General features: G+C 44.9%; 1 protein-coding gene across 1 annotated transcript in view; it reads left to right on the forward strand.

Annotated features, from left to right (window-relative positions):
• The first annotated feature begins 906 nt into the window (after window positions 1-906).
• LOC126542299 (gonadotropin-releasing hormone II receptor-like) overlaps window positions 907-27,582 on the forward strand; it is a 65,842-nt gene continuing 39,166 nt past the window's right edge. The window contains exon 1 of the mRNA XM_050189315.3: window positions 907-1,188. The gene's annotated coding sequence lies outside the window, so the exon portion shown is untranslated. The remainder of the gene's footprint in view (window positions 1,189-27,582) is intronic.

The following is a 27,582-nucleotide window of genomic DNA, read 5'->3' on the forward strand; positions in this document are numbered from 1 at the left end:
GCTACATCCATCCTGCCTTACTTCGCGAATATTTTGAACGTATTTGGTTCTTATTTTCTTTAGATCCGTCATGCGTTGAATTTTTAACAAGCGTTAACCACCTAATAGGAGAAAAACATTCTGCAATATTGCGAGACCTGTGTTGCCATGCCAGTGCTAACTAGAAGCTTATATTTAATGCAGCCTGCATAACGACTGATATCACTGCAGATGCAGTGCTGTGAATTTACTAATGCAGAACAAAAGCCTCCGAACAAAAACGGGGAAAGTTACATACGTAATTCCAAAACCCATTCAAGAATGTCTTCTGACAAAAGAAAGGCTTCAAAGCAAGCGTTACTCAATCAAATGAATTTGGAGGCACAGCGCCTGTGAGAAAAAGAAAAAAAAAAGGAACGAAAACGGCTGATATCACTGCATTTAACCGTGAGAATGTTTGACCAAGCTTTCTTCCCTGTGTAACATTTTGAACCTTATACAGTCCATTATTTAGCCAAGCAACGAATCAACCGTTTCTGATTAGCAAAACCGCCGCGCTCCGCTAAGCGTGTGCTGTCTTAGCGCACGGCCAAAGTGCGAGCGCGTTTTCGTGAAACTTTCGTGCGCGTCCAGCTTTCAGTCAGACATTCAGTCAATCCCTCATCCGAGTAATAATTTATTAATTAATAATTGACTCGTAATGCGCGGCCCCACGATACACAGAACCCGAGCACAGCTATTCGCTGCGTCCCGCCGGAGGCCCAGCCAGAGCTCCGCGAGACCTGCGCCCAACCATCAAACGATCCCTGCGTCACGTGGTGTTCCCCAGACTCCGCTAAGGGAGAGGGAGAAGCGGGAGAGGCGAGACCGCCGTGACGTAGTCGTCGGCTCGGCCGCGCGAAACGCGCTGCTACGAGATCCGCATCAGACGCCGCCGCCGCCGCCGCTCACCGCCGTTCCGCGCCACTCGCTCCCTCGGATGTGAATGAAGAAGGGCGGTCGGGAAGAGTTCGCCGTGGAGAAGTGATACGAGCTTCGCCTGCTCGCCAAGTTGGCTGAGTCGCTGTGAGCGCGAAGGATTTCATCCGTTGCTTCCGTTTCATTTTTGGAGACGTCACTGAAGAGAGCGCTCCGACTGATACCTCAGAGGTCCGGCGTCAAGTTCGGCGTGGACTGGAGAACTTGGAGACCAGCGCTTCGTGAAAGCAGGTGAGTATAAGCTGTCGCTCTCCCGTTACCGAGAACTTTGAAGAGACTGTACCGCAATCGCAAAGTACGTAGTGCGCTAGAGCGATTCCTAAGGCAAGACGCAAGCCGGTAGTCATACAAAGCACTACTGATAGCGAAAGATGCCAGAGCTGCAAGACCAGACGGTTTGTACAAGAGCAAAATTTGTGAATTCAACATGCGTGTCTCCCGCTCTACCTGCTTATTTTTATTTATTTTTTTCTCTTCGTTGTTTGCACGGGAGTCTCATGTATCTTTTTGCCACAGATATCTCTTTCGTATGCTTTTAGAGTGGAAGGGTACGAAAGCATTCGTTTACTTGTGTTCAGATCTACTTGTTACTTCATAGGAAGATAAATTATGTAAAACAAGTCAGTGGGCACGACTTCAGTGTTGTAGAAGCCGTTGATACTGTTAGCACGATGGTCGGTCGATACTACGGCAAACTGAAACAAACGTACGTAATTTATGAAGTTAAAATTAAGGCACAAGAGACAGAGAGAAAACAAAGGACTCATAGTTTGGAGACCCTAATCTACAACCAGCTTGTTTTTCTTGCTGTAGACATTCTACTGTTTGGCGGTTTTGTTTGAACATGTAAAGCTTACAGGTAGACTATGTGGAAGGGGTCACTTTGGGCTATTTTGCCTGAATACCGCTTGTCTAGTTTGCTGCTTGCCGCACAAAATTATGGCATGGATTCATGATGAAGCTTTCAAGCCACTGTAACGGAGTGCATTTTGTCAATGTGTGCCACATCAACACAGTGTCAGCCATCAAACCTTTCTTAAATATATGAATATTAGCTGCTAACGTTCAGTCAACAACGGACCAAAGGCTATATGTCCTAAGATTGATTTCTTTTGGACCCCAAAATAAGCAATAAACAAAAAATAAAGCACGAGCTAACAAAACGAGGTGTTACCAAACTTGAGTTTCACCTAATCACACGGTTAACGTAATTTCCCTCGCGCGCAAGGCTCCGCGCCTTCTACTGCGACTGAGATAGAACTGTGGGCATCGGCAGAACTGCAGGGCGATACTTAAGGCACAAAAAGTGGGCAAGCGCAAGTTGGAAAAAATGTGCGTGCGTATATATGCATGTGCGTACATATGCATGTGCGTGCGTGCGTGCGTGCGTGCGTGTGTGTGCGTGTGCGCGTGTGGGCGTGCGCGCGTGTGTGTGTGCGTGTGTGTGTGGGGGGGGGGGCATAAATACACATAACATACCTGTCTGTACGCACCCAGCCATCGTAGCTGGTCGTTAAACTCTAGCTGAGGCTAGTTTGCTGTAAGACACGGGAGCGCTTCGCTTCCAAGCCTGAACAAGTCCATATTAAGTGCTAGGCATTTGCTTCTTATTCTACCTTCTGCCTAACTAACTTCTACCGCCCTATTAAAGTGATGGGGATGCAAGCGGAGCCACGGTTTGAACACAGAATCTTGTGCTCAAAAGACGGATGCACCCCTACTCTAACAACAATGATCCAGCAGTGGATTGCCCTGAAAGCGTATACTTTCGACGTCATCATGGAAACAGGAGCCATTATTGCGATAGAAATTATATGTACACTCCTGACGCATTTCTGCCGTCGACGTCGGCGTCGCCGTGAGGTTCCGTATAAAGTTAAAGGGCGATAAATTCGTCGCTGCGTGCCGCGTGCTGTATGCGCGAGTTAAATCGCGCGAGGGTAAGCCGATTAACGCGGCTCAATCTCGAGTGCGTGAGCGAGGAAGGCGGGGCGGACGCGCGTCCTCTTCTGTCACGTCCGAGGCACGGGAGTGAGGCGAGCGAGGGGGGAGGGCGGAAGAGGGGGGGGGTGTTATTCTCCTGCGGTTGCTATTGGGGTGTTATTCTCCTGCGGGGGGGTGTTATTCTCCCGCCGTACCTTGAAGGCGATCTGCGACGTGGCCAAAGTGCGCGCCTGCGCGGACTTAGATCTTCAAAGCGATCTGTGATATTTGCATGGTTAAAACACGTTGGCGGGCTAGTTGGTTAGAATCCATGGTAGAGTGCATAAGCGCGACTGTGCGAGGACGTAGAAAGAGACAGATACACAGACACAGCGCTTCACTTTCAACTATAGAATTTTATTTTCGTGCGCATCGATAAATATATACCGTACGAGCGGAAACTTTTGCAGAGTTCGCGAAGTGCTGGCAGCTTCATATGCGCTGTGATTTCGGCGTTTCGTTCACATTGAAGCGAGAGATGCACGAAGGTCAATTCGCTCGTTGCTGCTGCCACGATTCCTCACTCGAGCGTTTTCACAGCGCGTTTCCGCGGTCATCGAGCGAGATGCGTTCATGTTTACCTGCACGCGTGACACCGTCCTTGTTATTAAGTGAATGTTTACAATTTTATACGGCCGATAAAACTACTATCTTTACTTCTTGTAGCTATCTACTAATTTGCTATCGCGATAGATGCTTCGCCTTTCGGACGGAACTGCGACTTTTTTTCAAACGCTACCACTTGTCAACCCACCTCGATGTACAACGTTGAAGAAGTTTACTCAGTAGTTTGCTGTCTGTGCAACGTCGCAGTCAAACGCTCCGAGCTGGATATGCGGTTATATTTCTCGATCGTTCGTGAATAAAAAGTACAACAGATCAACTGTCTCTTTTTAGCTTATAACGAAGCTGCGATGGCGAATATAACGTTCAACTTCGTTTCTTAAACCCCGGCGACGCATTTGGTTGATAAAAAGCGCCGCGCTGGTTGACACTTACATCGTTAGTGATAACGCGTGTGTTAACTAATACAATGCATGCTAATTATTATAACAAGTCTTGGTTGCCATGTTTATTTACGATCCATGTGTTCGCCTGCCGCTGGCAGTTGTTACCAATCTTATCAAGTACCAGAAAAGCGTCTGGTTCAATTAACTTTATCTGCGAGACGGGAACAGGGGAACATGAAGATGAGAGAGAAATATCTCAAAATCGATATTTGGAGACACCATGGTTAGTCAATACGGGAGAACCACGAAGCAGGCAGGTGGCAGGCCTGCTTGGTGCAACGAGGCACGTTAATGCATAAAGCATAATAAAGCATGCCATCGAGTATGATGCCGTAAAGTAAGTTTCCAAGGAGTAACTTCTTTAATATTTATTATTGCTATTGAAAACAGTACCAAAGGGAAGACGACGACAGCTATACAGCATTCAGGATTTCACGGAATCGTCTCCGTTCTGGTAGGTTATAATTTGATGGCTAATGGCATACAAATCGTATGAAGCGTGTGGGCGGAAATATGCCGGTATGGCGAACCATAATCGGCAAGTCAAGGACAAAGAAGCTCCGGGCCAGAGTGCACCGCACGCTCGAGAAAGTGTGGCACGCAGAAAACATCCGGGGATTCTCAGCAGTAGCGCACTGGCTGATTGTTGCTTCAGGTCGAATGCGATTTAATAAATATGTGGGACTTACATCTATCTCATATTAGCGCCATTTTACAAGATTGACTCCTTCTGCTAAATTTAGCTCGCTCGCCCGCTCGCTCGCTCGCTCACTCACTCACTCACTCACTCACTCACTCACTCACTCACTCACTCACTCACTCACTCACTCACTCACTCACTCACTCACTCACTCACTCACTCACTCACTCACTCACTGCCGCCGACTGTACGAACCTACGCCTTCTATGTTGAAGATAACTCGCTGGGGCATGGTGGTGGTATCCATACGTAATCCATACCGTTGATTTCCAAATTGGCCCATCTGGGCTGTGGCTTTGTAAGCGATGCCTTACGCTTGATTCTATACCACTTTTATGATCAATCGTTCACGGCTGGCTGATTCTACTGATGACGCGAATGGAGCAAGCGTCGATGTGTACACTGACGTAGAGCCAGAAGCGCGAAACTGAATAGCATCGGAAAAAGCATGTTTCCAAAATCGTGCCCCAGAGTGCATGTGACAGATCCTAAGACCATGTCAATGTGACTGAACATTCACGTCTTTCGAGACACCCATAAAGAATTCTAAAAACGTGCGCTCAACTATAGCAAGTTTCCGAAGCGCGAGCGGCTGTGATGAATGCCCTGTCGCCGCCCAGACGCTGATAATACTTCGTCTCGCCTCTGGGGACCGTGTTATAAAACACTTTAGGCGCACCCTTGCGTGGGCGCGTTCATCATCTCCATGGCTTCTCGGTTGAATATCGAAGCCAAACGCTAAATTTTTCGCTGACGTCTTGAGCTGCCACCAGGTATCACTTTGTCGCTAATTTTCTCGCTATGTGATTTTCTATTAACGTACCGTGCGTCATCTTTGCTCCCATTCACCTAGCGCAATATATTTGGAAAATGGAAAGCTTATATATATTTAAAAATGGAAAATCAGCTTTTGCAAGATTGACGAAGCGAACGAAACTGTTTCAGCGATTCTTTACGAATTGCGGGAAAATCCAACAGGCACTGTAAGCAAAGATGTTGCAGTAACGTGACCTCCTGCCATATATAGAAAGAAAGAAAGAAACGAAGAGGGAAAGGTACAGAGGTTAACCAAGGACGTGCCCGGTTGGCTACCCTACACTTGGGGAGGGGGAAAAGGTATACGAACAGATAAGGACAGAGAAGAAAACTAATAGTCACTCATTCACAGTCAGTCGAAGAGGAATCTCCAGTGTCACAAGCGTTCATGGAGAAACTTGAAGTGATTAGGCACAGAAAAACGTGTGTTCCAAGTATTTTTTTTTCCCTGTCAATCTCAAACGCGTGCTACCTCACTGGTCTTTAAGCGACAATGAGCAGTACGGAAAGAACGCTATATAATGCTACCAGAGCGGCTGAAGTAGTCATTGCCGAGTTAAAAATAGAGAAGTCGAATAGGCACAGTTTTGCCTAAACCTAAGAACTCGGAACAAGGCCCCTCTATTGGCGTTCCGTTTCACCACGGTCTGCGCCGTCGCACCGTGAGGGTGGAAACAGTATAAGATATGCAGGCCATATGCGACATTCTGCACTGAGGAAGCTGTCATGAGCTTGAAGCATGGTTTTTTCCAAGTAAAGTGCTGGGGGAGTTCGTACATTGGCTATTTTATTGACATGATAAAAATTAGGCCTTGAATTGAATAGAATCCTGGGGTTTTACGTGCCAAAAACACGATTTTATTACGAGGCATGCCGTAGTTGAGGACTCCTGATTAATTGTGACCGCCAGGGGATCTTTAACGGGACTGCAGTGCACGGGACGCGGGCGTTTTTAATTTCGCCCCTATCTAACTGTGGGCCCCGCGACGAGGATTTGATCCCGCGACCTCGTGCTTAGCAGCGCAACATCATAGCCGCATGGCCACCACGGCTGGCAACAAAGTCGCAAATTCGCCCGAAAGGCGAAGAAACGATTGCGATAGCAAATTAGTGGACAGCTGTCCGAAGTAGCTTAGTTTTATCGGCCCTATAAACTTGTTTATACGGCCGATAAACTAAATTATATTCAAACTAAATTAAACTAAATAAACTAAATTAAAAGTAAACTAAATTAACAAGCATTGTGTCACATGCGCACAAGAAAAACATGAACGTATCTTACTCAATCGCTGCGGAAATTCGCTCTCAAAACACTGGAGTGAGGAAGCGCGGCAGCTTCAGCGAGCGAACTGATCTTCGTGCTGCGTCTCGCATCCCCCCAACGCGAACAAAGCCGCGAAAACACAGCGTACGGCGGACTCTGTCAGCGTCGCAGGTGGCTTTCAGGATACAGCTGCCCGGCGGGCAGGCGCGGCCGGGGCCGTCCGGACTAAGAACGCATCCCCCCCACCATCCCTACCCTCCACCCAGAGCCTTGCGCGCGCCGGCGGATGGCGCGCTTTCTTATTATTGTTATTTTTCTTTTATTTTTTAAAACGGCGCGCTTTCTCCCTGTGCGAGATTGAGCCGCGATCGCCAACTCGCTCTCATACGCTTTCGCTCGCACATACAGCATACGCCGCGCAGCGATGTTATCGCCCTTGAACTTTATGTGGAACCTCACGGCGACGGCGACGGCAGAAATGCGCCTGGAGTGTCCACATAATTGCAATCGCATTAAAATTAGATGTTGGCGCATGAATGCAGTACCGGCTACTCCTGGTTTTATAACGAGTTTGTGTTTTACACATATTCGACTGTCAGTGGCGTAGCCAGAAATGTTTTTCGGGAGGCGGGGGGCACGAGCATGGCCAGGAAGAAAGAGGATGACAGGAGAGGAAGGTCAGCTGGACAGGGCCCAAACAAACACAGAAATGATCCTGAGAGCATGGCCGTACGCGTCGATGGCACAGAAAGCCACGAATGCGTTGTTGCAGTATCTTAAGTCGACAGGTCTTGGCGACGTTGTGTAGACTCAGTGCGAACATTCAAATGTGCGCGAAACTGGGATCTCTCTATCTCCTGTCTCTCTATTTTCATCCCTATACCCCTTCCTCCAGTGCAGGGTAGCAAACCGGGCGTGCGTCTGGTTACCCTCCCTGCCTTTCCTCTCCTCTATTTCTCTTCCTCGCTCTCTCTCTCTCCCCGAGCCAGCACGCGTCCTGTTTGCCATCCCCTGGCTACGCCACTGGTTGTTATACATTCACACCCAAGTCTGATACTCTTGTGCACCTAACATGCCGCCTGGCGTTTTTGAATACAAGGTCTTTTTTGCAGACTTCAGAAGGGTTTGGCGTACGCGGAATCTGGCTATGTTGTAACCGCTTCTAGGTGACTTGTAGGTGTCGTACGAACATGTAAATTGTATTAAATGATACTTCGTCACGCCGAGAACACGCGGCAATAGTCAGGAACCGAGAATATAATAAAAATGAATGTATAGGTTGCCATAAACGGGATGGGATGTGAATCTCTGTATCGCTGCCGCCTTCTTCCATGCCGCCGCCTGTGGCACGATGAATTGCAACAGTGGCCTTGCGCTCGCTGAAGCCTCGTGGTTTCGGTTTCGCGCGCTTTGACTGCTGAAATTCGTCGTGTCACAGTTCGCCGGGTAATCGCCTTTTTCGAGATCCAAAAGCTGATATAACTTCTACGGAGAGCCCGCTTCAATTTCCTAATTACGACATGCCCACTGAAACTAAATGTTTAAAAGTTAATGAATGGCCTTTTGTGAATTAGCGACTAATTACCACGTGTCGCCCATCACCGCGTGGCGGCCATCGCAAACGGCTTGTCTCCGAAGGAAAGGTCATTTTATATCAGTATCAAAACGGCCATATTGATATATTACTTAAGGTCTTCTTAGAAACACGTGGTGTATATAACATACATATATGCTGTATGTATATATATATATATATATATAAAATGCAGTTTCTTGCATAAATGTCTCAAGAGAACTTTCATCAGTCTGGGAAAAACAGCTCAAAAATATTAAAAAGTACGTTCCTATTGAAATATTTTTTTTTCATTCGTGCCGCTGTGCCTAAGCGTGCGTCGTTGTCGTTTTTTGTCTCGGTGGTGTTGTCGTTGTGTTGTTGTCGTGTCGTCGTCATTGCACACAGTTGGGAGAGTAGTTCGCATAGAATTACAGATCTCTTAGCCAGTCCGGTGAGTAACTGCTGTCATAGAAAATTAGTGCGGAATCACGGGAATCTCTGACGCGTACGATGATTGCTGCAAGATCCCTAACGTTTCTCCTAGTAAAATCACTGTAATTTATGATTTCCAGGGAGTACGCCCGACTCATAGCAGTTCATTTCCTAATAAGGAACGTTTGTAAGGCACGTGTAGAGGAAAGCGTCGGCTGCCCTTGGACTTCATTTGACACTTGTGAACTTTTCTGACAACCTGAAAACAAATTTCCATAATGATACAGAAGTTGGCAGAGATTAAAGCATGTGTCAAACTTATTTTCTTACCTAATAAGGCATAGCGTCAGAGCACCTAAGTCCCCGCAACACAAGAACATTGTTTTTTGTTCGTGCATGTTATTTAGATTTTCTCACAAGTGCAGTAACCAGAACAAATAAGTTCCCATAAAGAATCAGCGGATCACGTACTTCGTTTCACTATGCATCGACATCGCAGACATATTCTGGATTTCTCATTTCTGCGCCCATTATTTCTTCATATATTCCTTCGCTCGTTGTTACGACGGGAGTTGTTACAAAGGGTGTTGTTACGAGGCTTCCAGACTATATCGTCCTAGTGAACGCGACGACACCACCAACCAACACCGAGCCGTCAACGAGACGGCGAGAATGCATGTTTTAAAAACTATTATTTTTTGCTCATTCTGCACATTTTTCAACGTGAAAGGACGATTTGACAACCCCAGTATTATCTGCTATCTTGTAGGATTTGGCCGTGCTGTATTGCTTAGAATACTCTGCTTAAAACTAATGACAGTTGGTTCGATCGCATCTCACTCATATTACTTGCACCGAAATTCCTCCTTTTTTTATTTTTACTTACGCTTCGCCGTACCTGAGAGCAAGCGTGATTGAAAAAACATATGAATGCTTTCAGTAGATTTCCTAGTCCATATCTGCAGCACCCATTAGAATGCAACACTTGCAAATTAAAATAAGAGTGCAGTTTGTTACTGTATGGTCGCGACTTCTACAACATTACTTCCATTACGAATCCTGGGCTGGTACAATGTAAGAATTCATTTCGCTCGATTCCATTTTCTTTCTTAGCATCGACCCTTTATCATCCTTATCATGTACCGATATCAGTGATTATGTGGGCGGAGCACCGCTTACGCAGCTGACAAAGCGCGAAAAGGAATAAGAACGCACTAGAATCGTTGCACTATGCCTACCCGAGTGTCAGGACTGGCGGGCCGGTGTTGCGGCATCCTAGCCGATAAAAGCAATGTTTCTAGCACGTAGTCTGGTCGGCAAAAGCCCGGAGCAGACCAGACGTGCGCTTGAAACGTATACTTGAACTTTGTGAAAATTAAATGCTTCTCGAATGCGCCACATCGGCAACAAGAGACGCAGTCTCGTAGCAACAAACGCAGCGTTGGCTATAGAGCTCCCGGTTATTGTGTCAGCATGCCCTGAAATTGTACCGTTGCAAAGTTCCGAGTAAAGTCGTTAAGTTGGACGGTTTTATTGGTGAGCCTCAGAAAAAGAAATATGCGCTATTTATGTTGTGCAATGCGCTGAATACGAGGTGCTTTTTTACAACGCAGCAACTATACATGGAGAAGCCACAGCTGGACCGAAATTGCGTTGTCAATAATGGTGTAATGCAGGGAAGCCGCGCGTTACTGCCTTCTCGGCGTAAAAGATCAGAAGTGCGAGTCCATTTTATGGCTCCCATGCATTTTAAAAGGCGCTGGCCAAACCTAATGTTTCCAGCCCAGTCGAAACCGCAGCACGGCAGAAAGCGCGAAGTCTGCGATTTTGGCAAATTAGGTGGGGTTCTCTTATTGTTAATGTTGAGTGGCGCTGTGCAGCTATGATTTCGACAAATAACACTGCAGCTTAAACCATGACAAGTTATTCTTCCCGCTCTCTTTGCTAGGTGAAGAGAATAGTTAGTAATTGCTCTTCAGCCGTAAGAGCACCGCACAGAGAAACATAATAATAATAATAATAATAATAATAATAATAATAATAATAATAATAATAATAATAATAATAATAATAATATTAATAATAGTAATAATAATAATAATAAAAATAATAATAATAATAATAATAATAATAATAATAATGATGATGATGATGATGATGACGATGATGATGATGATGATGAACGTCCTGTGCGGGTATAGTGGCTCTCGTTCGCCTCGTAAAATGCGTGCGGCGATGTAACTTGCGCAATGAATGCGCTGAATTCGTCTCTTCTGAGAGTAACGCACCATCGTAGCCTTCAGCATACATCGTATAATGGCCACGAATCGCCAGACTATATTCACAGAGCCATCCGCCTCAACAGTACGTGCATCTACTTTGGAACTGCCTCCATTTCTTTTTTTTTTTTCGTAAGGATGCGAGGACAGCCACTACGTCACGCCTTAAAGACTTGACAACCTAGCGCTATACGGGAGCACGGGGTCGTTGGGCCGCTGTACCAGCGGACGTTGGGGTTGCAGGCTTCTAAGAAACCGATGCGCTCTTAAAGTGATGTGGCTTGTGCGCTAACTCATGATTGAGTCGTACGTTTCCTCTCGTCTTTATTATTCCTTCCATCCTGTGCAGTCATATCGTAACGTCGTTAGTTAAGATACGTGCCTTTTCTTTCTTTCTCTATGCGTTTTCCTTGCTCCGTCAATCCCCAGACGCAATTTCGGCGTCCGTACGGCGATGACACCGAAACGCATAAAATTTATCTCGCTGGATGCCTTTCTTGCTGGAAAGGTGACAGCCGTCCCAACATCTTCAATTAATACTGATATATATATATATATATATATATATATATATATATATATATATATATATATATATATATATATATATATATATATATATATATATATATCACCTCGTGAGGTTATTGCAGTGGTTGCCGAGAAAGACGAATTCTCCTTCAACATGTATTTAGATAGGAGCACCCGAGCTAAAGCTTTCTCTTGAGGAGGAGGGCGAGCTACAGTGTGACACACTGTAGCTCGCCCTCCTCCTCAAGAGAAAGCTTTAGCTCGGGTGCTCCTATCTAAATACATGTTGAAGGAGAATTCGTGTTTCTCGGCAACCACTGCACCAAATTTGACGAGGTTTGTTGGATTTAATATAAAAACTTAAATTCTACTGACTTTGGTTTCGAGTTTTTCATTTATATTGCCAATTCTTTATTAAAAATTGCAAAAAATCACAAATTTTCAGAAGACGAAACTATCAAGTTTAAAACTGTAACTCAACAATGAAAAGTAATATCGCAATTCTGTGAATTGCATCTAATAGTACATGTACAGCGGACGAAATTGATATGTTACCCATGAATCTCAAGAACTTTAGTATTATGGAAATTGGGCTTTTGCAGAAACATTGTACACAACGTAAGCAATTCGCGTAAGATGCAAATTGACATACCAAATTTGTCCGCTTTCACTGTTAGAATAGATGCCGTTTACAGAACCGCGATATCTGTTCTCGATGCAGAGCTATTACTTCTTAAACGTCGTGCTTCTTTTTTTCGAAGTTTCGATTTTTTTCAAAATATTTAAACAAGATTCAGACCCTAAACCGTAATTCCGCTTCCAACAGACAGTAGAATTTAACTTTCTCTCTAGAGTGCAACAAATTTCAATGAAAGCGATCGAGGGGTTATCTCAGAAAAGCGTTTTTGCGTTTTACATGTAATTGAATAGGCCCTGTCGGAGTTGGGCCCGAGCTAAAGCTTCCTCTTAAACAATTTGTTGAGGGATCAAATACACAAATAATAACTGCATTGCCATTGCCAAATATGCTGGAAACGAATTCTTCAACGCTACACACTGTCAAAACAAGCAAAATATGTATTTTTTTCATAATAGAATGTACTCGTATGTCCCAAAAATTGTGCCCGCAATAACTGATATCAATGCTTCCATGTTTTTTGTATATCTAATAAGTAAAGAAAATATCACATGAACTTTAGAACTAGATCAGTTCGAAACCAGCAAAGCAGTGCGTGCCACTGATATGAAAAATGTAAAGGCCATGAAATGAGCAAGTTGAGGAAAAATGTGTCAATGAAACTGTCATTCAAGAAATTTGTTCACATTCTCGTACATATGCAACGGCCAGAGAAAAAACTCAATGACGCTGTCATTTGTTCGAATGTATTACGCAGGAGCAGCTGTCACCGGTCGTATATAGTGAGTAATTGCACCGAAATTATAGTCGCAACAGAGAGCACGTATAAAAAGCACGGGTTCTGCAAAATATACGAGGGCGAGTCAAATGAAAATGAGCCAATGGGAATACATGACAAACGGGGTACTTTATTTAAAAGTAGTCTCCATGAGCATTTAGATATTTGTCCCATTCTCTAATGAGTCGCGTGATTTCCGTCTCATAAAGATCCTTGGGTTGCTGCTCCAAACAGTCTGCAACTTACTCTTTCAGGTCGTCGTCCGACACGAATCTGGTTCCCTTGAGCTGTTTTTTAGTTGCCCCAAAATGTGGAAGCAGCAAGGCGACAGGTCTGAACTGTGTGGCGGATGTTGCAGCGTGTCCTACTTGAACTTTGCCAGTTTGATATTAACCACAACAGCGACGTGGGGACGGGCATCGTCGTGGAACAAGATGACCCCATTCGTCAATTTTCCCCGTCGTTTGTTCTTGATTGCGACTTGCAGCCGAACCGGCGTTTCATAATATTGGAAATAATTTATAGTCTCTCGAGATTTAGCAAATTCGATCAGTAATGGCCCCCGACGATCGAAAAAAAAAAAAAAAGCTCACACCTTTCCGGCGTAAATGACGGCCTTTGCTTTCTTTGGGGGCGGTGAATTCGAATGTTTCCACTGTAAGCTTTGCCGTCGTGTTTCAGGCTCGTAGTAGTGGCGCCATGGTTCGTCCCCGATCACAATTGCAGACAATAAGTCGTCAGCCTCATTATGATACCGCATAAGAGGAGTCAAGGCAGCGCCGAACTACTCCATCTTCTGGCGGTGGTTCGAAATCTTGGACATCCATTGCAGACACAAGAGCTGATAACCGAGATGTTCATGAATTATGGCGTGAACCGAACCATGATTGATGTCCACACGCTCTGCCAGTTCATCGATGCTTATCGAGCTTGATAAAGGGCAAAAAAGCGTCACCAGAAACAAAGTTCACTGCAGGTATACACAAAACCTGGCAACAAGTTATTTAAGTATACGTGTAAGTCTCCAATAAATCTACCTATCTAAGAAAAAGTTACTGTATATAATGCGTCAAACAAGGCAAATAAACATGTTGCGCAATCACAGATTCACAGAATCCTAGATCCCACCCCATTCCATCCACTCCCCCCAATGTATAGCGCAAGACGAAAGGTGGTGCGCGTGCTCCCCGCTTTTCTCCTTTGCGCACACAAGATTGAGCGACCATCGTCGGCTCACCCATTCCACCCCCCAGCCCCCCGCTCCTATACGTTCACTCGCACGTGCAGCATGCGGCGCGCGGTCACGATGATACCGCCCTTGGACTTTATACAATACATGAGGGCGACGGTGACGGCAGGAATGCGCCTGGGAAGTCCATATAACTGCTATCGCAATAATATAATAAGACTATCGGCAACTGAAGCGTCCCGTGGCCCATTACCTTCCGCAAAAGATGTAACAAAATCGAACTTTCACCATGCGACAATTCGCTGCACCACAACAATGTCACTTTTCTTTTGTGAGACGAGGGCACCGAAATGAAAAAAACGCAAAGGAAAGCATGTTGGCCACAATCGAATGCCTACTTTGCGCACCTAATGTGGCTACGGAAGGAATATCGAAGAAAACGTGAGACGCTTCGTCCACCGAGAACTATACGTATACTGCTCGGTATCCTACACCGGCGAGACAAGACTTTCCGGAGAGGTTGCGCTCAAGCGAACCCACAGTGATGGCGGCGAGTGACCATTGTTTCTTCTTCTCGTCTGGTAGCCAGAATGTGTCCAAAACTCTGCCAGGCGAAAATCCACTCAGCCAGACAAAAACGAACGCGCACCGAAGTGCGCTGCGCGATGGTGGAGCAACACGAGAAAAACGCATGCGCTCCGGCTGGCTCTGGCAGCCTGCAGGTAGGGCAGCGAGAACAAAAAATTGAAGAGGCTCAATGTGTCCTCGCCAATAAATGTCAAAAGTACAAAAAATGAATAAGAACATAGTTACCTTGGGTGGCTTTAGTGTCTTCACATGGATGCTTTGGCATAGGTGAAACAAATATTGATATTTTTTATGTGACATGGCGGCACGAATGAACCACCACAACGTTTCGTCTCATAGGACCTCACTGCGTGTTTTGTCAACTTGTCTGATAGTGTGTTGATTAGGCTTGTCTCGTTGTATGTTCCGATGTAAGACTTTAGAAAAGTCAATGCACCATTGGCGTCAAATGTTTACAACAACATTAAACCAACAAAGTTCCGCAATTCAAAATCTAAAGATCAACTTTGGAAATGTAAATGCACCTTTCGCATCAAAAGTTTATGAGAACTTTATACCCATAAAGTTTCGAAATTGACATCCATGCGCTCCGTAGATTCCGCGGCGAGCCCGTTCACTATCAAAACGCCCTTGAAACTTGGTGCTCGGATGGGTCTCCTTGCGTTATGCGACTGCCGGTGCATGGACGTTTCCGCGAAATCGAGCCCGAGTTCGCAAGGTTTGCGGTGAAATGTCTTCGAGCGTGAAAAGGACATTCTAGGAAAAATCCAGAATGATTTACGGCGCCGGAGGTTGCTTTGGTCGGCCGTGCATGGACAGCGCGAAAAAATGTCGGGGGGGGAAGAGAGGGCTGAAGCCCCATAAGCGCCCCCCCCCCCCCCCCCTGGCTACGCCCCTGATATATACGTAGGCTTCACTACAACATATGTTTTCCAACTTGCTTTTACGTAAGCGATTGTGGGTCCAATGCATGCGCACTCATTGCAGAGCTATACGCCAGCTGCGCAAAACACTCCGAAATGGCACGTTGCAGCTGCATTCCATAACCTTAAAAAAAATATGAGGTTTTACATGCCCAAACCACGATCTGATTATGAGGCACGCCTTGGTGGGGGGCTCCAGAAATTTGGACCACCTGGGGTTCCTTTAAGTGCACCTAAGTCTAAGTACGCGTGTGTTTTCGCATTTCAGCCCGTCTAAATGCGGCCGCCGTAGCCTGCATTCGATCTCGCGACCTCGTGCTTAGCAGCCGAACACCATAACAACAAAGCAATCACGATGGGTCGCTCCCTAGCCTCGCGCTGCGCTCAAGAAAGCGACAAACAAAACTGACAGTCACTTAAGTTTCCTTGCGTGATTTGAATGCGAAAGCATCGTGATTTCTCTAAGTGGTTACGTCCATGATACATGACGTCATACATTGTCCTGTGTCCTTCACAACTCTACCTTATTCCACCTTGATCCACCTTGCTCTAATTTGTACCAATCTTAATCCACTTTAATCACCTTGCTCTAATTTGTACCAACCTTATTTCACTTTAATCCACCTTATTCCACCTTGCTCTATTTTGTACCAACCTTAATTCACCTCAATGCTCTTCACTTTAATCCCCCTTGATCCACCTTGCTGTAACTTGTACCAGCCTTAATCCACTTTAATCATCCTGAATTCACTTCGGTTCAGCTTCATTCACTTTACTAAATCTTAATTCACTTTACTCCACTTTAAGTCACCTTACTCTAACTTCTTCTAACTTTAATTTTGTATTACTACTGACGTCATACAATACACTGATGACGTGACTGATGACAATTTTTGCGCCAGTCGTTGCCTACAACGCCGGCTTTTCTGCTTGATGGGACATATAATGCTTTCTCATTCATAACAGACCTTCAGATTCGAACTAAGATGCTCCGTATCAAAATCACAGTTTCTGAACCGCTATATCGCGGCACCGGGATAACTCGAGCAAGAAATTCTAGGTTTTGTCGTATAAGGAAATTTATATAATAGTGGTAAGACATAACGAAAGGGGTTGCTGCGCCTTGTCATATCAACAATGACTGTCAGCTTGCGACCTCCTTTAGAAAAAAGTGGCATATAGTACAATAAAAAGTTAATCCAGCGATGTCGAAAGACTGTACATTTTTTAAAGAAAGGCGAAGAAAAAGAGAACCGCGGCGGTGAAAATTTTAGAGGAAATGAAAGAAATAACGGCACGTTTCAATCTCCATCCTTCCATATCAAGCAAGCAAAAAAATTTAGTACCATACTGCCTCTCAAATCGAGTAGTGAGGCTGAAGAAAAGAAGTCAAGAATTTCATGCCCCGGTTCCCCGTTGTGGCTGTCACTGCTTCGGTCCTTTCGACGAAACCATTAAATTCCTTTTTCGTTGGCTCAACTTGCCTTTCGCTTGCGCACTAAATCATAAAACAAGGATATACAAAAGAAAACTAAATATTATCTAACGCAGTCGCTTAATTTCCTTCTGCCAGTTGGAAAGTAGAATCACAAACCAATTATTTTAGGTATTATCCAGGTCAAGCGCATTCAAAACCTCTTCAGCAAACAAAAAGTGGACTCGAGTACCTTTTTCTGAAACTAGCTTTTATATACCGAATCTAGAGAAAGGGCGGGCATGGCAAACTCTCAAGCAAACGTCTGCATGCGAAATGGTTCTGCTAGACTAAACTTCGCAAGAAAATGAAAAAAAAAATCCCTGGCACCAGCTGTCGTTCTATTTTAGACGCAAACCGCAGAAAGTGCGCAGAGAACTGAAGATAAACCTATACCACTCACATTTTGTGGCCATTCAATGATTGACCTTATTTTATACCTTTAATGGGTAAACGCGCACGCAGACTGCAAAAGCATTGCTTCATTAAGTTACCAAGTTTGTTTCGTCTCTTGCTTCCCTCTGAGCTAGAGAAGACGACTTCGAAGTTCAGATCGCGATTTTCGGAAGCGCCGGCGATGTAGCGCCTCACTTCATGCAGGCAAAAGCTAAAATCGAAAACGGCTTTCTGTGGTATTGGGCATGCGGGGCGTGTATGTGAACGTGCCGTCGGAATGTATTATATTATTTTTTAGTACAATATGAGGTCAGCTTAAAACGAAGGAGGAGGAGGGGGAAAGAAGGAGACAAGGCAGGGATGTTAACCAGAAATGCGCTTGGTTGGCTACCCTACACAGGGGGACGGGAAAGGGGGAATAGCAAATGCCGCATCTCAGATGCATGACACGTGCATGGTCACATATAAAGATTTCCAGTCAGGGTGACCACTTCTGTATATTACGGGAAGGATTTGCCACTGCTGCTTTCCCCAATTCACTTGCTAGATTCAGCAACAGCTTGTCACTTTGTTTTTCATCAGGCATTAAATGCGGTGGGAAGACGGAAGAGTTCGCGCTATTTGTGATTTTCATAGAAGGGTAACATGGTTGTGACTTTTCACCTTCCTTGCCCTTGTAGCTTGTAGCTTAGTAAGTGTTACAGATTTCCTCGCGTGTTATGTTCAGTTGTGAACAAATGGAATACAAACAGGACGATTTAACACAGTGACACAAGTAAATTTCAGGACTATCTGATTTCTGAACCGGAGAAGGGGACCGCAACAACTGAGGGTGCTGAGGGCTGCTGTAACTGCAAAAGTAGTCAAAAATAACTTTAATAAAAAATGGGGTACGAGTGAAGTACAAAGGACGCGCACGCAAGGAAAAGGCGTTAGGCACGGACGGACGCTTGCACCAACTCGCCCAGGAACTTTCACAAATAGTCAAAAATATTTTTTTTAAGTAGCGCGTAGTCGGCTATGGCCTCGGTCTATGTGACGTTTCGAACACCCTAGGAAGCCGTCCACCTGGCGCTTCCACTGTCAGTACGACCTACGCCCGCTGAGTCGAGAAACAATCATAGAAAAGTTTACACGCATTCAGCTGTTCGTGAATGTCAGTAGCCACGTTTCCATAAACCCAACGCGAGTAAGTCGGCTCACCTGTCGCATTGACCCAGACTAACTCGACCGCGTTTATTGCATTTCGGCAAGACGGCGATCAAACCAATCCGCCGCCCGCCCAACCCTTTCCGACGGTCCCTCAACACGACTGGTTGGTGTTTTCATCGACCTAAAAACGCGATTGCGGCCGGATATGCCAACACATCCGACTTTGTCGTGTTCATGTAAACGCAGAAAATGGCATTTAAATCGTCTCAGGGCTCCAACGAGCGAACGTGAGCCAGAAATGGGATAATAACTTACGCGTTTCATGCCTGCGGATATAAGTTTTTTCACGCGTTTGTGCGCTTGTGTGCGCCAATGAGTGTTTCAGTCGTTTAAAGTGTGAACTGCCATGAGTAAGCCACGCCAATCCAAGCCATTGACATGGCGAGCCGCTTGTGGCTTACCATAATTACACTTTCCTTCTTCGATAATGAAAAGCAAGCTCACTAAGACAACCAAAATTACGCCTGAGCCTTGCTGACGAGGCGGAATGAAGTGAAGCGAATGCCTTCAATATCATTCACCTTCCGCGAAACGGCCCCACGAGTCATAAATATCTATGCGCTTGGCATGAAGCCAAAGTCGTTGCTTCCATTTCATCCTGATACCAGAAGTCTGTGGAAAACCTAGCCATAAACAGGAGTTTCAATCGTAAAAATAGAAGAGTTTCTTCTTCAGATTTCGTATAAAGTGCGGTTCGTTTAAACCTTTAAAAAATACATATGGTGCTTGCAAGTTCACAATAATCCGAACGTGCTTAAGAACAATCGCTTGACTTTCAATGTTATCGTCAGAATCGTCATCACTATCATGCTGTATTACGTGCACAGCAGGGCAGAAACCTCTCTCATTAACCACCAAAGACACTTTTCTTTCATCTACTGAACACGTCCTCTGCTTTCCTCTTTCTTTAATCACGTCGGTCAAGCTAATTCACTATCACCGAAACCTACCAGAATTTTTGTTTCTTTTCCATTATTGAAATAAAAATAAAAGAAAGAGATGTAGTCACCCTATAATGGTTACCGCTATTCCTTTTCTCATAGCAGAAAGAACAACGTATATAAAACAGATATAATAGGACAACGAAAAAAAGTGACGCCACAGGGTCATAAATCCACAGCACACAGTGTTGTACATGCACGAAGATAAAAATATAAAAGGCAAAGGCAAGTGGCACCATAATGAGTTCTTTAACAAAGTCACAAGCAAAGTCACACAAGCGGCCGCGATGTAGTCTACGATGAGAATGTAAACAGATGAGCAATTGCACAGAATTAAAATAATACACGCCCAGAATATGACAATCAAGAGTTAGTTTCAGTACATAATGCAAAGGAGTATAACACGTAATATACAAGCGCTAATAATTACAAATAATGAAAGCAAGTGGCAGTTAGATTGTGTGTCTGTTCAGTGCGTTATCTAGTACTTGTTAAGGATGCCTGTATCTTCGTAAAAATGTTCGAGTGGATTCAGTGCTTTTCGCTGGGCTATTTTCTATGGCCATGCGCCCACCAGTTTTGCGAGTGAGAAAGCTCGGCGAGGATCAATGGAGTGTACCGCTTGTTCTAGCTGACGTCCTTGCGTCGCGTGTCTGGGGCAGAAACTTCTTTTATATGCAAGTGTGGATGGCACGCCCAATACTTCTGGACAACGTTTCTTGCCACTGTTTCGCGTATATAGTGTATTTTAACGGTAACCAGTCGTATTTGTGTACATTACTTATATTATTCGTATCGATCCCCAACTGCAGACCTATTCTAGGCGAGCAACGTCGCTTGCTTGGTTTATGATCGCTATAAATACATTAACCGAGCACTCTTTATCTGCAGCTCTGGCGCGGGTGTACAAGCCTTAGAGACATATCTTTGGGTTTCGTGTTTGCTTCCTTGCGTAACTCATCATCCCTGCCCGATTCAAGCAACCTGTATATATATAACACTTTGTGCCGCTGACGAAACCTTCAAGTTACAGAATATAGTTGGGCGTTCAAATTTTGTACAACTACCTGGAGAGAGAAAAAGAATGAAGAGAGGGTAGTCAACCACATCCACTTTAAGTTTGCTGTCCTAGAGTGGAATCATACTATTGTGAGGGAATAAAGAAGTTCGCAGATCGCACGTAATGTGGGAGTCTATGTTTATGCGAAGCCTTTGCCGGCGCAAAGCCTGTGAATAAGCGTTTATTTAATGCTTGTTACTCATAGATAGCACATAGAGTGGGACCTGTGTAAGATATGAGAGAACGGCAAGGGTTGATGTAGTCAACGCGCATTTTGTTAAGTTAGGCCACTTGCACAAGCTTGCGACAAATCCTTAATAATATGCTGACGTGCTTATGCTACGGGTGTGGCAGGTTCATGTTGACATACGCTGATCGACGGCACCATGTTGGCCGCTGCATTGAGAAGAGTGAGCAGCGGCCTATGAAGACTGAATTTGAAAATGTAGCTGTGGATCTTCGCTTTGTAGAGTTCCCTGGTGACCACGTTATGAACACGACGATATTTACGCGTAGGTACCATTAGAGAAATTTTACATGCCGCTATTTTGACGTGACCCTCCCTAAGGCTCGGTTAGAAGACCAATGTTATATACCGCGATTTTGACGTCTGCAGTGGAACATGCGCCTATCGAAAAGAAAAGCGACGCACGGTTCACGAGAGCGCGTGGTATGTGTTTTCTTTGTTGTGAAATAAACCGTGAAAGAAGACGCGGTGCTCAGTTGCGGCGTTTTCTCCTTCGCTTTCCATTCTATTCTATTTACCCATTCACCCACTCCATTAAGAGGTCTGTGTGCTTAAGGGATAGGTACGTGACAACCATATACGTAAAGATTTTATGCCGTGATTTATTGCTCTATTACGCAGAACAGAGGTGCGCCCTCTGGCATTACGTTGTAAGTCAGTTAAACCGCGCTACCCGGCCCACCGTAAAAATAAAGTTGCAGATCAATCCCAATTGTTATTATCATTAAAACAATAAAAGGCGAGCACGGGCTACGTACGCACGCGAAGGTGCATACCACGTTGACAAAAGATCAATGAGGCCAGTCGCCTTCAGTAAGTGCAGTCTATGCCCGCGTCGCTTTCTGAGCCCACGGCGCTGAAGATCATCGTCCAAGAACATTGTGTTTGTGAACACAGTCTAGAACCTAGCAGCTTTAACACTTTATTGAGAAAGTCGTGCTCGATATGGAAAAGTACGCGTGTACTGAGAGAAAATAAAAAATCGCTGAGAAAAAAAAACATGATATATTTGCTTTGTCGCAACAATGCTCACTTTGCGGAGAAGCACGCTTTACAATAAAAAGCCCACGCATTGGGAAAAGCCCGACCACGCTATGTAATAAGCATTTTCCTTTCGACGTCAGATGAAAAACAAGTGCAGAAAACGATGCAGAGGCACTCACTGCAATTGGACACTGTTAAATGTTGAACTTGCGCGTACTGACAAAAAAGCGTTTCACATAAAGCAACGGCATCATTGACATTGCATGTGAAGTTCTTGTTCGCAGTCAAGAAACACGGTTTCACAGAGATGAAAACGAGGACAAAGGGTTAATTAGGAGGAAGCTTTACAGCTGTAACCTCTGTCTGAACACACGTGAACGGAGTGCTCGTTCTGCTCAGCGTCCGCTGAATCAATTTTGATTACATTCATGTATCTCACAGAAAAGGTTAAGATCTGTGGACTTATTGTAACAGCAGCCAAATTCACAAAGATTTTCATTCCAAAGTGCACTCTTCCAGTGCCCAGTCGTCGCCGCTGGTGATATGTCCAACACCGCAAATAGGTTGGCATTCTTGTTCGGCTCGGCCAGTGTAAGGCACGTCCTTACCATTTCCAGCGAAATGGCATCACGCATTCTTGTCGGCTGTTGTTTTCTTTAAGAATTATTGAAGTAAACAGAAAAATATACCAGCGAATAATAGTTAGCAAGCTGTTTTTGTACCACTGGTTCGTAAGAACTTATTGCTAGGTGCTGGATAAACAGCTCATCCTTCCACTCTATCTATTTTATTTATTTATTTGAAACACTGTAACAGTAAAACAAAATGATCAGACACCCATCACTCGAGTACGCAGAAGTAGTGGGGATCGATCCACACGTCAAAACAGAAACTAACCGCATAGAACGTATTAAAGAAAGCGCTTTGCTTTGTTTACAGTGCTTATGGTAGGCAGGTGTCCACATCAGATCTTTACACGCGGTCCGGTCTTTACACACTCAAATCAAGGCAAAAGTTGCATCGCCTCAAAATGCTATTCAACATCATTAGCAGCCAGGTCAAACTAGATTTCCGTTCATACGTGCAATTTAACACGTCACGACCTTCATTTGGTACTTTAATGTAGAACAAATGCGTAGTAACATTGCTTTTTCCCCGAGGACTATTGCTCAGTGGAACGTGCTGCCGAATAATGTGGTGAACCTGTCAACGTCCGAATTTTTTTTAACAGTCATTTTCCTTTTCTTGTGAGTGCTGCGCGTTCTTTGTTACTTTTTAGAAAGCTCCTATATGCTAATAAGTGTTGAATGTTGATTGTATTACTCTTGTTGGAGTTTGTATGTTTCATTGTTCTTTAGTCGTCACAGCACGACAGTGATCTGTAACAAAAATAACTTATAATGCAATGTACCCACTCCTGTTTTGGCGGCCAACAGGTTGCAGGCAGTATTAAATGATGAAATAAATAAATAAATAAATAACGTAAACAATAAGGCCCAGAAAGCATAATAATCTTTCCTTCAAGACCTTTCTTAAAGGTCCAACTGAGTGACAGGAGAATTACGGGAAATATTTATTCTGCGTATTGACTGACAATGATGTATTGATAAGAAAGATTGGTTTATATCCCTGAAATCTCTCTTCCTAAAACAGAGACCTAAATTGCAGAATCGATAGCTCTGCAGCCGCTCAAATGCAGTTGTTTCAAATAGGCAAGGGGAGGGTGTCCCAAGGTTGCTACACACTCTCTGGTAACTAAACTAACGTTAACTTAAATGTTCCACCGCAGCTGCTCATTTACAGTAGCAGACCACGCGAAGAGTCATTCAAAATTAGAAAATAAGAAGACAACGTACGCTACCTAAATTTGTCTCGATGCACTAAAACGAAGGAACCTGCCGTGGCAGAATGGTGTATCGGGTTCACTATACCTGCAATCTGAGCCAGGACGATAGACAATCGCGCAGCGTAGGAACTAATGATTTACTCTGTCTATTTCGCCTTGAAGAGCACCGGAGCTGCAGGGACGTTAAAAGGACTTCCGCTGAAGGTCACAAACAAGAAAGCTGCTTTTCCTTTCTTACCACAGAATTCCACATGGCCATATTTATGCGACCGTTGGCTGTTCAAATCTCAATTTATAATCGTGCGATCGTGCGGGTTAAGCTCAAATCACTAGCACGTGCAGAAAGTAGTCGGCACATGCGACATCTTTGCCAGTGCACTGAAAGCTCAAGCAAGTAGTCATTGGCTGAAGGCCGCCAGAAAATTCGCGCATTCATGAGTCGTGAGTTAGCCAAGAGGCTACTGGCAATCAGTGAATAACCTCGGACAAAAGCAAAAGACAAAATTGACGCCTGTAATGAAGGCCACACCGTATTTTGTGACCCCAATTAACGTAAGTTAATTTTGCTTGCTCCGATGGAAAAATAAGAAGAAAATAGGCTTTATTAAATAGAATGGTCCGGCAGTTTCGGATGGGGTGGCCTCAGGTGGCGCTCGCAGTCCTTGGACTCGGGCGGCATCTTCGGCTTGCCGGACGGCCCAGAGCTGGTCTTCCAACTCCGAACTTTTGAGAGCCGCCTCCCAGCAGCGGCTCCCGCAGCCGGGGCGGCGTCAGGAAGAAGCGAGCTCGAGGCTCCTTGTACTCTGGCCGCGATTATGGACGCGTCGCGAACGGAGGTGGTTTTAGTACCGTTGTTGCCGGAACCTTCCCAGAGCATGTGTCGCAGCGTTGCTCTGCGTCCGCACACTTTACACGCATCAGTTGGGTATAAACCTGGGTAACAGTTGTGTAAGACCTGCCGGGCTAGGGTAGGTGTTTGTTTGCAGTAAGCGTAAGGTTACGGCCTCGTTCCTGTTTAATTTATCGTGCGGTAGCGGGAATGTGCGTCTTTCGAGTCTGTAGTGTTGGGTGAGGTCTCTCAACGTGGTCAGGCGATCGCCCCACGCCCAATGTGAATCTTGTTGTTGCTGCGTCTTTGTCGTAGTGTCCCGATCCTGCAGATCCGACGCCCCACTCTCGGAGGTGGAAGCGACGGCCACATAACCTGCGGCGGTTCGGCGTGTGTGAGAGACTTCAAGCCGTGGCGTGAGCCGCCTCGTTGCCCGCGAGCGGCACGTTGGTGTGTGCCGAAGTCCAAAGGAGGAAGACCGTATAATTTTGGGGTTGCGAGGGCGATGTCCAGTCGCCGTCGTCACAAATTTGGAGTATGCGGGCCGCTTCCCGCGAGACGTGGCCGCGCGCGAGGCCGTGGATTGCCGCCTGCGATTGTATTATTTTCTTTATTATTTTGCTTCAAGGCATCTTTTGACAGGTGCAGGACATACTCAGGTTTTCTTGGCAAGTGTCACTCACTCACCCGTTCGCTCACTCGTTCGCTCACTCGCTCGCTCACTCACTCACTCACTCACTCACTCACTCACTCACTCACTCACTCACTCACTCACCACCCGCGCTCAGTGGCCGCGTTTAGATGAGAGAGATAAGAAGAATAACTATGTCGTCGCAGGTTTGAAGAATTGGACCCCTAAACCAGAGCTTTAAGCATTCTGATACGTCGGAACCTACAAAAAAAGTAATATGCAGGTTCAACGCATATTTCGGTATGTAAGTTAATCGAAGCTTCCGTATAGCGGTTAATGAAATGCTATAAATTTTCCCGTTTCGTTCCTTCGTATTTGGCGTAAACTGACACGCGTGCATATGTTTTCGCGTACGCGTGCAATATGACAACTCTTATAGTGGCTTGTATTTGTTTATTTATTCTTATTTATTTCAGACGCACGAACCACTTCTTGAGCGATCCCCCGTTGTGGGTACGTGTCAGTGTATGCAACTCATAATCATTATCGGCACGCGGCGGTCATCTCACAGAGCTAGTTGACGTTGGCACGATTGAAGTATACGGTTATTCGAGCACGTTTTGCTTCACACCTCCCTTTTCTTTTTGCAATGAAAGTGTTGCTCAAGAATCACCATTACGATGTTCCCTAAGAAAACTATAGACACTAACTTATATTTAAAAGCCAGACTTATTATAGAGCATTTGTTTAGTGCTGATTGGACGCCGCTAAATGTAGCACTTGTGCGTGACCTTTCCCCTGAACCGACGTACCGTAAACCGTATTTATCTCTGTTTAGCCAATATGTTTTTTGTCGTGGCCGTAGCTATATGTATATCACCAGCAGCAAAGACATCTTTTCTTTAAGCTACACACTTCCACCTCGCCAGTAAAAACATGGCTTCGATCCCGTTACTGAGTGGCTTTGGCGTCTAGACGCTTGTGTAGGTTGGCCAGATATTTTAACTTTCATTTGACTTTGTAGCATGTGCGCATTTCTATTTAGTGTGTCTAAATGTAATGGTAAATATTGTTCGCTCGACATTGCTCATATGTGCATGCAATAAAGAAAAAGAAAGTGTGATTGTGACTTAATACTTGAAGCATCAGGCTGCTGTGCTAGGTGGCCGAGGTTGGAATCCTGCCTATGAACAAGCTTCTTTTCTTTCTTTTTATTTTAAGTTGGAGGAGGAATCTACTCAGCGAGAACCCGATCAGCGACGGACCGACCTTCCTAGGCCAAACCACGGGGTGATAGGCGAAGAAAACTTGCATTAAAAGTACAGGAAGAAAGAAATATATTTCAAAAGATGCATATGTACTGACATTTGCGTGCATGTTATAAAACCCCACGCAGTCAAAATAATTAACGAGCCTTGCACTAAGGCCTCTCTAACAGCCCCTATGTTCAGTGGCTATGCTGTTACGCCGCTGAGCATGAGGTCGCGGGATCGAATCCCGGCCACGGCAGCCGCATCTCGATGGGGGCGAAATACGAAAACAGCCATGTACTTAGGTTTAGGTGCACGTTCAAGAACCCCAGGTGGTCAATATTCCTGGAGTCCTCCACTACGGCGTGCTTCATAACCAGAAAGCGGTTTTGGCACGTAAAACTCCATAATTTAAACAGCACCTATGTTCATGCCGGTTGGCTAACACCATATATACTGTATTTATTTTATTTATTTAGTACATACTGCAGACCACATTGTGGTCCTTGCAGGACGGGCAGACATTGAGTACAAGACATATACAAGATACGTTCGTATGCATTCATAAAATATAGAGACTTTACAATGATATATTGCTCACAGAAACATTTAGTGAAAAGGATCAAAACACGATACCTAAATCAATTAATGGTGCAAACAGAACGATGTAAAATATAGGCAAGGGAAATTGCACATCAAAGGCAAGGGAGCTAGAGAGCCGAGGACCTGCCCCGCTCATTCAACAGGAAAAACACATTCTATGCAGAAAAAAAAAAGACAATAAAAGCTTACATTAAACAGAGTCACATATTGTAAGGGGCGGGCAGCGAATTCCATTCAGAAATAGTTCGGGGAAAGAAGGAGAACTTATAGCTGTCTGTCCTAGCATAGATAAGTGTCAGTGTATCCGGACGATGGTGTCGTATATACCTAGTGGAGAGATGACTTACATATAGTGAAGGGTCCAAAGCCAATTTGTGATTAATTAGATTATGTAAAAAGTCTAGCCTGTGTTTTTGTCTTCTTTGTTCAAGCGAAGGAATATCGTTAGCCAACATCAGCTCTGACGG

This window comes from Dermacentor andersoni, chromosome 2 (assembly GCF_023375885.2).
Source record: "Dermacentor andersoni chromosome 2, qqDerAnde1_hic_scaffold, whole genome shotgun sequence".
Taxonomy (NCBI): domain Eukaryota; kingdom Metazoa; phylum Arthropoda; class Arachnida; order Ixodida; family Ixodidae; genus Dermacentor; species Dermacentor andersoni.